We start from the raw sequence: 15,007 nt of genomic DNA on the forward strand, positions 1-15,007 counted from the left end.
GCGGAGTACAACCACAGGCCGCAGCCCTGAAGAACTTCTCATGGGTCGCACTCTTCACTTGGTATTAGACCAAAATCCAAGAGTGAAGCAAACCAAACCTTCTCCAAAAAAGACCTATTTTTCACTCACAACTACACTGAGGGTTCCCTATTGCTTCCTGGGTAGATAAAAAAATCCTGGGCCCAATGCCCTATGCAGTATGGTTAAGCAATGGCTGACAATGGAAGCAGCATATCAACCAATTAAGGAAATGTGTTAAGGGTGAATTGCGAATAATTATATTCTTTCCCTAGCTATATCAAGCTTGATGGAGCCAGAAGACCTACAGGAGGCACTGGGAGTCCAGCAGCGATCTCATGATGAACAGGTTACAATATCCAAAGAGGCTAAGCCTGAAAACTTCCTCCTATCCTCCATCTACATTTTGTGGCAACACCGTGGATATGTGTTGCCATTTCTTTTTCTAATAATTTTTATTAAAATTCCAGAGCTATCGTATGATCCTGATTTTTATTTATTTATTTATTTTTGCTTCTCTCCCACCTAATGTTAATCAGATTTGCAAGATTGGCCAAAGATTGGCTTAAAACGATGCTATAGAGCACTGCACCTCAAGACAACTAGACACAAGAACATTTTTTTCCAGAACACCATCACTCTGCTAAACAAATAATTCCCTCACCACTGTCAAACTATTAATAAAGGCTGCATTATTATTATTAATAGCATTATTATTGCTATTAGTTTTCTTATCACCCATCTCCTCCCACTTATGTCTGTATAACTGTATCTTTTTGCTTGTATTCTTACAATATATATTAATATTGATAGTTCCGATTGCTTATTTGTATTTATGACAATCATTGTACCTCATATTCTTGACCAATCTACCTTGTTTACACCAGAATAAGACATCCCCTGATAATAAGCCCAATCAGGCTTTTCAGTGCTTGACAATAAGGCCAAGCACTTATTTCAGGGTTTTAAAAAAATATAAGACAGGGTCTTATTTTCAGGGGAACATGGTATCTTTTCTTTTATGTACACTGAAAGCATATGCACCAATGACAAATTCCTTGTATGTCCAATCACAATTGGCCAATAAAGAATTCTATTCTATTCTATTCTTAAACACACCAGATTCACACTGGAGGGCTTTATTGGAAGGGCAACAAGGAACCTGAAAGATTGTTTTGTACAAATGGAGATGTACTATTTCCAATTGGGAATGACTCTTTTAAAACCTTAGCTTTGCACAAAACAGGAGCCCACTTTATCAGAGATTAGCTTTAAGGCAAGAAAGATAAATAAGGACTCTTGGATAAAGGCAGAGTTCTGATATTTGAGCATTCTGAGTTAGTCCAGATGAGCATTTCTCTTGCCAGAGATTTGAAAAGCATTTACAAGGTACTTAGAGACATTACCTTGTTTGATTTTGTAGCCATTTAGCTGCCACTGTAAGTCTCAAAGGCATTTAGTAAATATCAAGACTTTTGTCTTTGCATAGATAACCTTTAATTCTTTATTCTTAATATAACTTGGGAGTGATAATAGCAGGGGTGGGTTCCTCCTGGTTTGGACCGGTTCGCCCAAACCGGTAATGACCCACTGGTGATGTCACAATGATGTCACGGAACCAGATTGGTCAGTGCTGGTCCATAAGCATTGCCACCTTTTAAAAAAAATAAGATTTTTTAAAAAAATATTTTCCTTCTGAGCATGTGCAGAAGTTGAGTTCCAGCATTGTGTGTGCGGTCACCATCTTTTTTCATTTTTGTTTTTTATTACAGTGCATACACACATAAAATACGTGCGCTCACGAGCAGTAGCCATGTGGCACAGGAAGGAGCGAACCGGTAGTGAGGTAAGTTGGAACCCACCCCTGGATACTAGGACATGTGTGAAACATGGAATGACACCATCTGCATATAGCAGTCTGGGTTTAAACATGTAAGATAACTGTTCAGAATGGCAAATAAAGAATTTGTATGGATGTTAATCATTAGTGATGCAATGTATAAGCCTGCCTTATTCGTACATAAATAAGAACATTTCCTCATTTAGATAGCTATAAACTGAACTAAAAGGATTTGGGGGATTTGTACATTCAAGTCAACTAGTCAGGTGTTGGATTTCGTCCAGGTTCAGTAAGATTGAGGGAGAATTATTGAAGACATCTAAGGACCATTTTGACATTTTCTTATTTTTTTCAACTGACTTTTATTTGAATTTTTTTTTATATGTCTTGTTCCTTAAATGGCTTCGAGTGTTTGCAAAGATACAATAAGAATATGCATGAACATTTGCTGTTAAGAATAATCAGGATTTTCTCCCTCTATAAATGAATCTGGTTTTTGACAAATGGCATAATCCAGCAACTTTGGACAATCTTGAAAATCTGATTAACATTAGTTGGAAGAGAAGATAATAATAATAATAATAATAATAATAATAATAATAATAATAATAATAATAATATTCATCATCATCATCATCAGGATCATAGGATAGCTTGGGAACTTTAAAAAAAAATTGGGAAAAATCCATGCTGTTGCCACAAAAAGTAGAGGGAGGATACGAGGAACTGAGCTTGACTTGAGGAAATCTTTAGGTTTTTAAGGACACAGATAGATCATTTCAATCAGGTAATCACCATCAATCCTTGCTCTGCTTTAGAAATCGACATGAATAGGTTTTTGGAATTTCCTAATAGGGAAATGTGTTATAATTCTGACAGGAAAGAAAAAATGGTCTGCATATTTCTGAAGCCCTTGATTTCCTCTGAGTAGAAAAAATATTACTGCAACTGACCAGTCAATCTTCTGCCTTTCTGGGTATTTTTATACACCCCTCTCTTTATACACTGGAATGATGAACCTGTTGAAGACAACACATTACTAACCCTTTGTCACCTTTTAACCACCTTTTAACTGCACCTTTTAACCACAAGAAGCAACTTCTGCCCATGAGTTTTTCTCCACAATTTTCTTTTTCAAAAATGAAATAATTTCCCAAGGCAAATATTCATTAGAATTAGCAGGAAAAAACCCACATGGAACTAACTCTATCTAGCACTATGTTATTGTTGGGTTAGAACTTGCACACAGCCATCACCAATTCCAGATGTGAGGTTTCTGATTTTGGCACAGTTTGATATTGTGAAGTGTTCTTTTTGATAAACAATAGCAAAAGAAACTATTCCTTTGAAGGTTCCCTCTGGATCTAAGGCATTTGCTATCCAAGAACAAGGACCAGATGAGGCTCTTTTTTCAAGATGTTAAAATAGCAACATGAAGTTTTGCAATTAAGCGGAAGGATACAAAAAGGAAATGACTCTTGCATACCAGATGTAAAGAAAGATAACTGTTGAAAACCAATGCCACTTTCTCCTTTCGGTTCTTCTCCTTCCTCCATCTGACCCTCTAAAATTGGGCTAAGGTTCTGACACTGAAGTATTAAATAACTTGTTAGAGTTTTGTCTCCTACTGTTGTGATTAACACCAGCAGAGGAGTGCCCATAATTTGACTGATGCCCAACCCCAAAGAATAACAATTGCAACAGCAACTGCATTTAGTCTTACAGTATGTACCACCCCATGGTGCTTTACAGCACTCTACATTGTTTACAATGTAGAAATATTATTTCAACATTGCCCCCGACAATCTGAGCCCTTGTTTTACCACTCTCAGAGGGATGGGAGGCTGAGTTAATTTTGAGCCACATCAGGTTCATGGTTCAGGCTATGGAGTGAGTTTAACAGCAAGGCTGCTGTTTAACCACTGAGCCACCAGGGCTCTGATTTAGAAAAGAAACACAGTTTATATTAGTAACTTAGCACATTAGCTCCATTAGGTTTTGCTTTTTATCACATGGCATTGACTGCACTGGCAATACTGTTTGTGTTGCTGTCTCTTTGACAAGAAGGCCAGTACTCATCTCTATTTCTTAGCCAAGGGAGTCAGCATTGTCCAAAAACACTTCTGTATTCATATGGCCAGCATGGCTATATGCTGAGGTGCATGAACCACTGGTACCTTCTTACTGAAGTGGTACCTATTTATCTACTTGCATTTGCATGTTTTCAAGCTGCTGGGTTGGCAGGAGCTGGGGCAAGCAAAGGGAGCTCGCCCCAACAAAACAGAACTTGGGTCTTGAGCATGGGCTGTCAGCTTTCCAGCTGACAAGCTTAGTGTCTTTAACTGCTCAGCCATCACATCTCAGACATTAACACCCTTGAAAATGTCCAAAGATACTTCACCAGAAGAGCCCTTCACTCCTCCATTCAAAATAGAATACCCTATGAGACTAGACTTTCAATCCTGGGCCTAGAAAGTTTAGAACTAAGACGCCTTAAACAAGATCTAAGTATTGCCCACAAGATCTTATGCTGCAACGTCCTGCCTGTCGGTGACTACTTCAGCTTCAACCACAACAACACAAGAGCACACAACAGATTTAAACTTAATATTAACCGTTCCAAACTTGACTGTAAAAAATGTGACTTCAGTAACCAAGTTGTCGAAGCGTGGAACTCATTACCGGACTCCATAGTGTCATCCCCAAACCCCCAACAATTTACCCTTAGATTATCAACGGTTGACCTATCCGTGATGCAAACCAGAATATTGAGGCAGTGTCATTGAACCCTTAGCTATCCAAATGTCTGTTCCAATAAATGCCTCTTCTAACAATGGTTGATGTGTTGTAAGTTGCCTCTCTTGGTCTGAGTGACTCTGTGAAGGCTTTCGTGAATCAACATCTGATGGGTGGGGGGAAGTATACACTGTATCTTACAATAATGGAAAGAATGCAAGCAGTCTCAGAGGTTACCTATTGCAAAATGCTCCAAAGCCTGAAAGGAATGCTTTATGTATAATTCATTATAACCAGCCTCCACATCGTGATTAATAGTCTACTATGATTAACTGTGTCGTACAGGAGTACGGAGTACAGGTCTGCATTGTTTATCTGCTGCAAGATCCACTTTAATTTGGTCACCGGGACCAGAGGTTGAACCTTCCAAGCTTATATACATATATAAGCTTATATGATTATCTACCGTTCCTTCTATTATCAGGGTTAAATAATCATAAAGTGACAGCCTTGACCATGTCTATGCAACAACAACAAAAAAAACCATCTCACTGAAAGTCTCCACAATCCAAAATGTAGATGCAGAGGAAAATTAGACATGTTTACAGCTCTTACATTGCACTGCCCAAGTACAAACTGGCCAAATTAAGGGATTGCTTGCAGGCACATCAACAGTGTAGCAGATTAATTGATTAAAAGAGATGAGTGGAACATGCAACATTGCAGCCTTCCATATAACTGATGGTGGCTTGCTAGGATGAACCTCAGAAGTCAAGATTGACTAATTATTTTTTTTAAAAAAAATTAAAATTAAAGTCATACGGCGTGCAGACAGGGTGTAAGTAAACAAGACCTCCACAAAATATATAGTTTCCCTCTGCAAACCTTTTTATGCAACAAAGGCAATGATACAATCCAGGAATATTTCAGTGCCCCATGGTACTAAATGTGAGCCCACAATTTACAAGCAACAATGGGGTCATAGCAATCTACCAGTATGTTTCTCAGTGGGCAACATCCATGGATGACAGATCATGGATAGTCTCGGTGTTAAGAAGGAAGGAATCCATCCAATTTGATATATGTAGATTTGAAGCAAACTAGCATTTTTAATCATCAAACTTACTCTCTGTGACCAGTAATGTTTTGTCCAGGTCAAATTAGTTGATCAACTTTCAGATTGTGACTACTACTCATTTCTTGGAGGATTGCTTTCCTGAAACAAGACGGCATATATGATGCAATCCAACCAATACCATTCTACAGTATACTCTCAATTCAGCACCCAGGTCCATGTAGGATATTTCACTGCCTGCAGGGTGTGGCTTCATGCTGGCTAGTGAGCATCTACCTGCTTCCAACCTGGTTTAAAAAACTTCAGTTTGCAGTCACAAATGACACTGTGAAACACCATAGATATATTATGCTGCATTTGCTGTAACTGCAGCTGTTTTGTCTGTCTAATTGTAATTAGATTGGTGGGCATTGGATTTGTTATTATGTACTGTTTTTTATTATTGTTGTGAGCCGCCCCGAGTTTGCGGAGAGGGGCGGCATATAAATCCAATAAATCTAATCTAATCTAATCTCTTCTTCCATCACTAAATCCAGAAAAATTTGCATTCAGAGTTACAGACAGAGTGGCAAATAGCCTATTTAAAGTTCTGCTATCTGTTCCCAATTTGCCCGATGACTTTAGGACATGCTAAGTGGAACACCGGTTGGCACACGAAGTTTGATATCAACAAGAAGCATGCATTCACAATGAATGTTATCACCTATTGTCAGTAGAATGGCAGTCTAATTTATGGTATTAAATAAACATCCTACTGTATTTGGTTTTCAGGCCCTTCTTCATTATGCAGTTAATACCACAACTAATCACTGCATTGATATAGCCCATAAATATACCCCTCATTGTTAGGGAGTTCATGCTGTTCCCAGCAGCATCTTCCTCTATGAGAATGCTATCATTTTGACTAAGATATAGTTGTCACTTCTGATTGCCACCAGCTAAAAACCAAATGTGTCAACAATCCAAGTGTTGACTCCATTTCGGTTGATTCTGCAAGCATCTAGAAAAATAAGTTTAGATCCAGATTGCATGCTGTCATGCTATTGTATCATGGGGTTGATTTTATTTCCCTGCAGCTGCTCAACAAGTTCTCATGAAGATTAATCAAGCTGAGTGTGAGGGACAAAGGTATAGCCTCATTACCTAGAGAAGTATTCAAAAGCACTGTTCAGAAACGTTGCAATGCAAACCGGTGGGAAGATAAGTCGATCCCATTGCTGGTGTGAAAGCAACAGTAAAGATACACTACTCCCAAACATAGCTGAGACAACAAATGCACCTATGCAGAATTTGTTTGTAAGGGCCGTAGATCTGAGGTGCTCCTTGGAAGCTGCTAGGACATGCTTATGAATCCTTCCAGCTGCTGCTGGTAGAAATTAACTGAGAATAAACTGAGAGGAATTGTTGGCAACCTGTCCTATAATGGTGAGTCCAAATAGTGTAAATATCTACGAGAGTATGATGCTAACATTATTAGACCTTGAGCAGTCTTACATTGTCTGAAGGTAATAATACTTGCTCAGATGAAGATACATCCCCGAGGAACATTTCTTGTAGAATCTCTGTAGTCGCATGCAGTATATCCTTCCTTTGGTTCACCCTGCTGTTTGACTTAATGGTATGTCATTCTACAGAATTAACGGTATGTCATTCTACATGCTCAACCACAAATTCTCATACCAGGTCTGTGATCCAACCATTGCAAAAGGCATTTAATTAGTGGATGGTGTCATTGCAGGACTAGCTGGAAAATTGGGGACATGAAGACCAGATCTCTTGCTTTGGAAAACAAAGTGAGAAATGTCAGGCTATATTGCAATGGAATGGGACAACTCACCATGGCCAACTTGCCGCAGCCAACTGGCTACTGCCAGCTCACTGGCACCAATTCACTGGTGCCATTTCTCACAGGACAATTTGACACAGCCAGTGTAGCAGGGACAAGTCACTGCGAGAGCCAAGTGAACAGGTGAGCAAACAGATATTCCAATGCTCTCAGAAAGCCAGTTGACACAACCAGGGGGTGGATTGTGAATCATTTTGCTGTCGGTTTGCTCCAGGTTGTACCAAGTGAGCGTGCACACGTGCACTTCATATACCATAGCAATAAAAAAAAAGCAAAATCCAAGATGGCACAGACTAGCACTGTTCTGCCTGACTGGCTCAGGCAATGCGTAACAGTCCAAGGAAAAGAAATCAAACACACACGTGCTCTGCTAATCAGCAAACTTGTATTAAATAAACAAAAAAGGGTTACTCAAAACAGTTCTTAGTGTTCAAAAACAATGATAGTGCAAGGCTTACTTCAGCCACATACAAAAACACAGGAGAAAACAAACAAAGACAATGAGCAAAGATGTTTCAGGAGTCCTTTTGAATCTTTGGAGCAAACAGAAAGTCCCAGAGTTTTCACCTCCCACTTGTCTGAAAAAGCTGGGTTGAAAACTCCAACGGCACGGAACAGAAACTTCAGAACAGGAACCACAAAATAACACAGATAAACAGTCACAGTTTGCCTTGGCCTTTGTTCCCTTTTATCCCTTTAGCCCCCATTAAGGGAACCACACCCAGCCCTCAGTATAAAAACCACACCCAGCCCAGGTGCTCCTATAATGACTTGTAATATTCCTTAAAGTGATCCCTTCTTTGTATAGCTCTTCGGCTACGCAGATCAATATATTGATCTGCAGAAGAACCCAGGGACAAAAGACTGTCTGAGGGACTGCATGGCAAATCCCCTGGGCTGTCTGCTGAATCCTGCGTCCCAGTGGCCTCGTCCTCCTGGCTGTCTGCCACGTCTTCCTGGCTGTCTGCCACATCTTCCTGGTTGTCAGCCAGGCTTTCACATTCACTTTGTGCCGAGGCTCTCCCATCTGTGGGAGCAACGGCTGGCCCAGGCCCAAACACAACAAGCACCAACAGAACCGACTCCGTGATATCATTACTGCTTTACTAACAGTTCTAAAGAACCAGTTAGAACTGGTAGGAATCCACCTCTGGACAGAACCACAACGGAAGCAATGAATGGAAGATAGGGAAAAGGCAGAACCAAAGTTTGCCCACTTCCCTTGCCAGTTGCCATAACTGCAGTCCAAACCACAGCTTAAAATAATGTCATCTTTGGTGCCCAGTAAAATGGACTTCCTTTATAATTGTGGCTCTCCTAGGAGACAGATATTGCCTCTGAAGTGTATATAGTTTTCATAAGCTTTTTTAAAAAAATGTCGCTCTGCCAGCAGGTCCTGTTTTGGATGCTTATTTATTCTCGTTGTTATTTTTTATTGCTTTTGATCCTATATATTTTACCTTTTATAAACACAGATGTTTAGGGCCTGCAGTAATTCATTGCCTTCTGCAGTGACAGAGGGCAAATGCCACAAGAGCCATTATTCTGAAGGAGTTTACCTTTAGGGAGAAATAAAAGCAGAATCTATGGCCCACATTCTTCTAAGCTCCCTTTTTTTATGAGCAAGCCAGAGGCCTGAGGATTATTTAATTCACTTCCCTTCCTTGAAACCCACAAAATTCTATCTTCATTTTCTTCTGAAAATGGCCTCTTAATGTTACAGCTAGGTGACAAGATTATGCTCAGAAGCTATCCGAAGGCAGAAGGATAATATATAGATAGGACAGCAGTAGGTCTACATAGCTACACAGCTAAAGAGAATGTGCCTTTACTCTTCTTAAATTGACACGCCTTAATTGTCTTAGCTCTTTTTATTTTATATAGATTTTAAACTAACTTTAGGTATTATACACTACCTACAGTGATGCTACATAGGAAGAGCTTTCTACAATATTTTAAATGTTGTATGATATTTATGTATTGCACTAACTTGTTTCCCCTTATTTTCTTTTGATCCCCAAAATATGGCTTTGATCTTATAGTCAATGGAAGCTTATTATTTTTGGGGTGCAGTAAGCAGCAGAGCATGGGACTCTATGTCCCATCGCTGCTACTTCTCCTCCCTGTTCTTAGCACCAGCTGAGTGGCTGGGCCACCGCCACAGGACTGCCAAAAGCTTCATCATAATGGCATAATTGGTATCCTGCCATTCACGGCTGCACCAGTATGTCAAACCTCACAGTAGTAGAAACATAGAAACATAGAAACATAGAAGACTGACGGCAGAAAAAGACCTCATGGTCCATCTAGTCTGCCCTTATACTATTTCCTGTATTTCATCTTACAATGGATATATGTTTATCCCAGGCATGTTTAAATTCAGTTACTGTGGATTTACCAACCACGACTGCTGGAAGTTTGTTCCAAGGATCTACCACTCTTTCAGTGAAATAATATTTTCTCACGTTGCTTTTGAGCTTTCCCCCAACTAACTTCAGATTGTGTCCCCTTGTTCTTGTGTTCACTTTCCTATTAAAAACACTTCCCTCCTGAACCTTATTTAACCCTTTAACATATTTAAATGTTTCGATCATGTCCCCCCTTTTCCTTCTGTCCTCCAGACTATACAGATTGAGTTCATTAAGTCTTTCCTGATACATTTTATGCTTAAGACCTTCCACCATTCTTGTAGTGCTGCCATTCTTGCATGCAACAGAAAAACAAGCCTTGCAGACTCATGCTCCATGAGCCAGTGGCGTGACAAGTCTCACAGAGGCTCATTTCTGTCAGGTGGGATGTGTTGGGTCGTGAGATATGTGTCCTACCTGACATTTGTAGCTCTTTCACATTCTTCAGTGTTGTGTCCGGGAAGCCCATTGTAAAAGAAAACTTCAAGAGTTTGAGAGGTTTCATTGGACTTGTGAGAAGTTTTGTTTTAAAATCTAACTTCCTGATGGGGTGCGATTTGGGGGTGGCAGGTGAGGTGGGGTGGGATGGGCCGCAAGATGGGTGTCCTACCTTGGACTTGTAGCTCCGTCGCATTCCTTGGAGAGAGAGAAAGCAAGTGAGAGGCGGAAGCATGCACAACCCGTGGCACTGGCTTGGCCCCTCTGGATTCTGCCTCCGGAGGCATTTTGAAACACGCTCCTGTCTGCAAGGAAGAGAAGGTGAGCCTCAATCCCTGCCTTGCCACCTCCTTGCAGGCAGGAGCACATTTCAAAAGGCCACTGGAGGCAGAGCCCAGAGGTGAGTCAGTCCTGCAGGATGTGCGCGCACCTTCTTCTCACTTGCACTCTCTCTCTCTCTCCCCCTCCCGCAAAAAGAGTGTCCCGTCCCCATTGCCACCAGTAATTGAGGGGGACTTATTTCAGCACACATGTTGAAAAGCTTGATTGGCCTTATTATGGGGACCAGTGTTCCCTCTAATTTTTTTGGGGGGGTGGGCGGAAAAGTATAGTGTCTGAGCCGCAGTCCCTTCGGGACTGGGCAGCACAGAAATAATAAATAAATAAATAAATAAATAAATAAATAAATAAATAAATAAATAAACAAACAAACAAACAAACAAACAAACAAACAAACAAAAAACCCACCCTGTTTTGCAACTCTATCAATATCAAAATGCCACTTAAATAGTTGAGCTAGTTTCAAACTAGATTTTGATTTTCTTTCTCTCTTCCTTACTCCCATTCTTTTTCTTTCTGTTTTCCTTCCTCTCTTTTTTCTATCTGTTTCTCTCTCTTCCTCTCTCTCTCTCCTTCCCTCTCACTCTTTCCCTCTCGGCTTCTGGGCAGGTTTGGAAAACTCTGAGTTGATGATGATTTTTAAGTGAGTGATTGCTCACTGCTCAGCTTAGAGGGTGTTGTGGTTCAGCCTGGGACCCCTCCGGGAATGGCTGATTTGCTGTCGGCTTCCAGCTCAGAGGGAGAGGCTGAGGACCAGGAGGTGCAGACTGACGAGGAAGCAGAATCCCAGGCTGAAGAAGAAGGACAGCCAGAGTTCCACCAGGGGGAGCTCTCCCCAGCAAGCAGCCTGGATTCCCTGGGGGAAGATGCTCATGACATCATAGATATGCGACAAAGGAGAGCTAATCAGAGACGAACTCAATTGGCCAGGTATTTCCAGCATTAGAGGTCACAGCTGGGTTTGGGTGTGGTGCTTGGGAAAGGATAAAAGGCGGCCCCACCCTTCCTGGCTTGTGGAGTTTTATCTTGGAGATTCGTGAGACCTGTCTGTGAACTTTGGTGGCTACAATCCTGGTTTGTGCCTTGGACTATTGAAACCTTGGGGGGGTGTGCCAGCAAGAAGCTTGTGAAATTGACTGGACATCAGGACCCTGTTGTAACGTATTGTAACCTGTCTGCTGTGAAGACAGGTTTTCCTTTGTGCTTATTTTTTTCCTGCTATAAAATACTTTTGGGATTTTACCAGAGTGTCTGGCTGTTTTTTCAGTGGGTGTGGAGGTCTGGGAAAACCCAGACAGAACAGAATAAAACTCCACCAACCACCAGACACCTGGTGCTCATTTTGGAGGGGTGGTTTGGTTGTTTTGTTCCTTGCTCTTTGCTGCTGGTTCCTGGTTGGACTTCTTTTGTTTGTCGGCTTCCTGTTTTTGCCTGTCACCATGGATGTTTCTGCAGCTGACATGCAGGCTGTCTTTGCAGAGTTGCGAGGGGACATTGCTCACTTGACCCAGACAGTCTTGTTATTACAACGTCAAGTGGAGGTTTTGTCCCAGGCGGCCCCACCCCAGGCGGCACCTGTGGTACCACCTCCAGCACCTTTGCCCAGAAGGAAATGTTTTGTGGCGATGCCGGAAAAGTTCTGGGGGGACCGGCGGCTGTTTTCTGCGTTCCAGAGCCAGGTGCAGCTTTTTATCAACGCGCAGATGATGCACTTCCCAGGGGATGACCACAAGGTGGCGTTTCTGTGCAGTTTATTGGCTGGCCCTGCAGCGTCGTGGGTGGCACCTTACCTGGCCCGGGATGATCCGCTACTCCAGGACTACAATGCTTTTTGTGACTTGCTGCGTCACCAATTTGCGGACCCGGTGCAGGAACAAACGGCCACGCGGGCACTGAAGCAATTACGCCAGGGTTCGCGCCCCCTGGTGGACTATATGGCTGACTTTAGGTCTCTGGCCGGGCAAGTCCAGTGGAATGAGGCTGCCCTGATCGAGGCCTTTCAAGATGGACTATCCGACACGATGTTGGACGCCTTAATGCATGAGGTGATGCCCGGCACGTTGGACGGTTTGGAGCGGCATTGCTTGGCAATAGAGGCCAGGCTGTTGGCCAGGGAAGTCCGTCGAGCGGGACGGTCCAACCCCCGTGCATCAGGCGTCCCGCCGACACCTGTTTCGCGGCGGGGGTTGTCAACCGTAAGCACCCCGGCTCCGGTCCCTGCGCCCCGACGTTTTTCACCAGCGCTGCCTCCACGCTTGATGGATCGTGTTGCTGCCAGGGAGCCGATGGACGTAAGTTACGCCCGACCCCGACAGACCCCGGAGGAACGAGGGCGTCGGCGGGCAGCTGGGTTGTGCTTCTATTGTGGGGCCCCGGGACATTTTGCTGTCGTTTGTCCCCACAAGAGGCGGAGCACCGTGGCTGCTGTCGTTCCTGTACCCTACAGCCCTCCCGTGCTTCCCATGGCGTCCCCTGTGCAGTTACAGGAGACAACCCCTGGTGTCCCCGTTCCTGCCCTGAACTCTCCGATGGCGGGGCCTTCGTCTGGATGTCCTCCGTCGCCGGAACGATCGGGAAACGAGGGGGGCCTGGCTTGGTGGCAACACTAGGTCGGGCGGGGATCCCACTTTCGTCTGACTCCACGACTCCCGAATTTGGACCGTTTCGACACCTGACGCTTGCGGTGACTTTGCATATCGCGCAACGGACTCGGACTTACCCCGCGTTGGCCCTTGTGGATTCGGGGGCGACGACGAACTTCTTAGACGAAGCCTTTGCCCAACGTCATTCCTTGCCCCTTTGTCCTGTTACCCCGCCATTAACTGTGGAGACTATCGATGGGCGGGTTTTGTTGGCTGGTCCCATCCGTTTCCAGACCCTGCCGGTGCGGATGTGCATCGGAACTCATGAGGAGGCCCTACAGTTTTATGTTACCAAGGGGCTTCATTTTCCCCTCGTGTTGGGGTTGTCATGGCTGCGTGCACATGACCCACAGGTGGTGTGGTCTCAGAACTTGGTCACCTTCTCCAGTTTGCAGTGCGTGGACCATCACCGACATGTGTGCGCAGCCCACGGCCCAGTAGTTCCCGCGATTCAATTACCCCGTTGCCTCGAGGAATTCGCCGATGTGTTCAATGAAAAAGAGGCGGATCGGCTACCACCACATCGGACGTATGACTGTGCCATTGACCTGCTCCCTGACGCCAAGCTCCCGGCTGGTCGTTTGTACTCCATGTCCGAGCCGGAGCTTGTGGCTCTCAAGGAGTTTGTGGAAAAGAATCTGGCCAAGGGATTTATTCGGCCATCCAAGTCCCCTTTGTCTGCCCCTGTTTTGTTCGTGAAAAAGAAAACAGGCGATCTCGCCTCTGCTGTGACTATCGCCGCCTTAACGCCATCACAGTGCGGAATAGGTACCCCTTGCCCTTGATCCCTGAACTCATGGACCGGTTGCGGACGGCAACGGTATTCACCAAAATCGATTTGCGCAGTGCGTATAATTTGGTCCGGATGCGGGCCGGGGATGAGTGGAAGACAGCGTTTGGCACGCGTTACGGCCACTTTGAATATACAGTGATGCCATTTGGCCTCACCAACGCCCCGGCCGTGTTTCAACATCTGATGAACGACGTGTTCCGGGACATGTTGGACCATTTTGTGGTGATTTACCTTGATGACATTTTAGTGTATTCCCCGAACCATGCCTTGCATTTGATCCATTTGCGTCGGGTCCTGCTCCGGTTGCGGGAGCAGCAGTTGTATGCCAAGCTGGAGAAGTGCCAATTCTTCCAGACTACCGTCGAATTCCTGGGGCACATTTTATCTCCAGGTGGCATTTCCATGGACCCGAACAAAGTGGCCGCACTTCAGTCTTGGCAACCTCCACGACGGGTGAAAGACGTACAACGTCTTTTGGGGTTTGCAAACTACTATCGGGCTTTTGTTCCGGGGTATGCCACGTTAACCACGCCCTTGACTCGGTTGTTACAAAAACAAGTCCCATTTGGTTGGGGGGAGGCGGAACAGCGGGCTTTTGATGCCCTGAAAGCGGCGTTCATGGCGGAACCGCTTCTGCGCCATCCTGATCCCGCTCAGCCGTTTGTGTTAGAAACCGACGCTTCAGATGTAGCGGTTGGCGCAGTGCTTCTCCAAGCTCATCGGCCCAGTGACATGTTGTTTCCGTGTGCCTACTTCTCCCGGAAGCTGTCTCCCTCGGAAAGGAACTATACTATTTGGGAGAAGGAACTTTTAGCGGTGAAGGCCGCCTTTGAGCATTGGCGGCATTACCTGGAGGGGGCCCGTCATCAAAT

The sequence above is a fragment of the Erythrolamprus reginae genome, chromosome 3, assembly GCF_031021105.1.
Source record: "Erythrolamprus reginae isolate rEryReg1 chromosome 3, rEryReg1.hap1, whole genome shotgun sequence".
NCBI classification, from domain to species: Eukaryota; Metazoa; Chordata; class Lepidosauria; order Squamata; family Dipsadidae; genus Erythrolamprus; species Erythrolamprus reginae.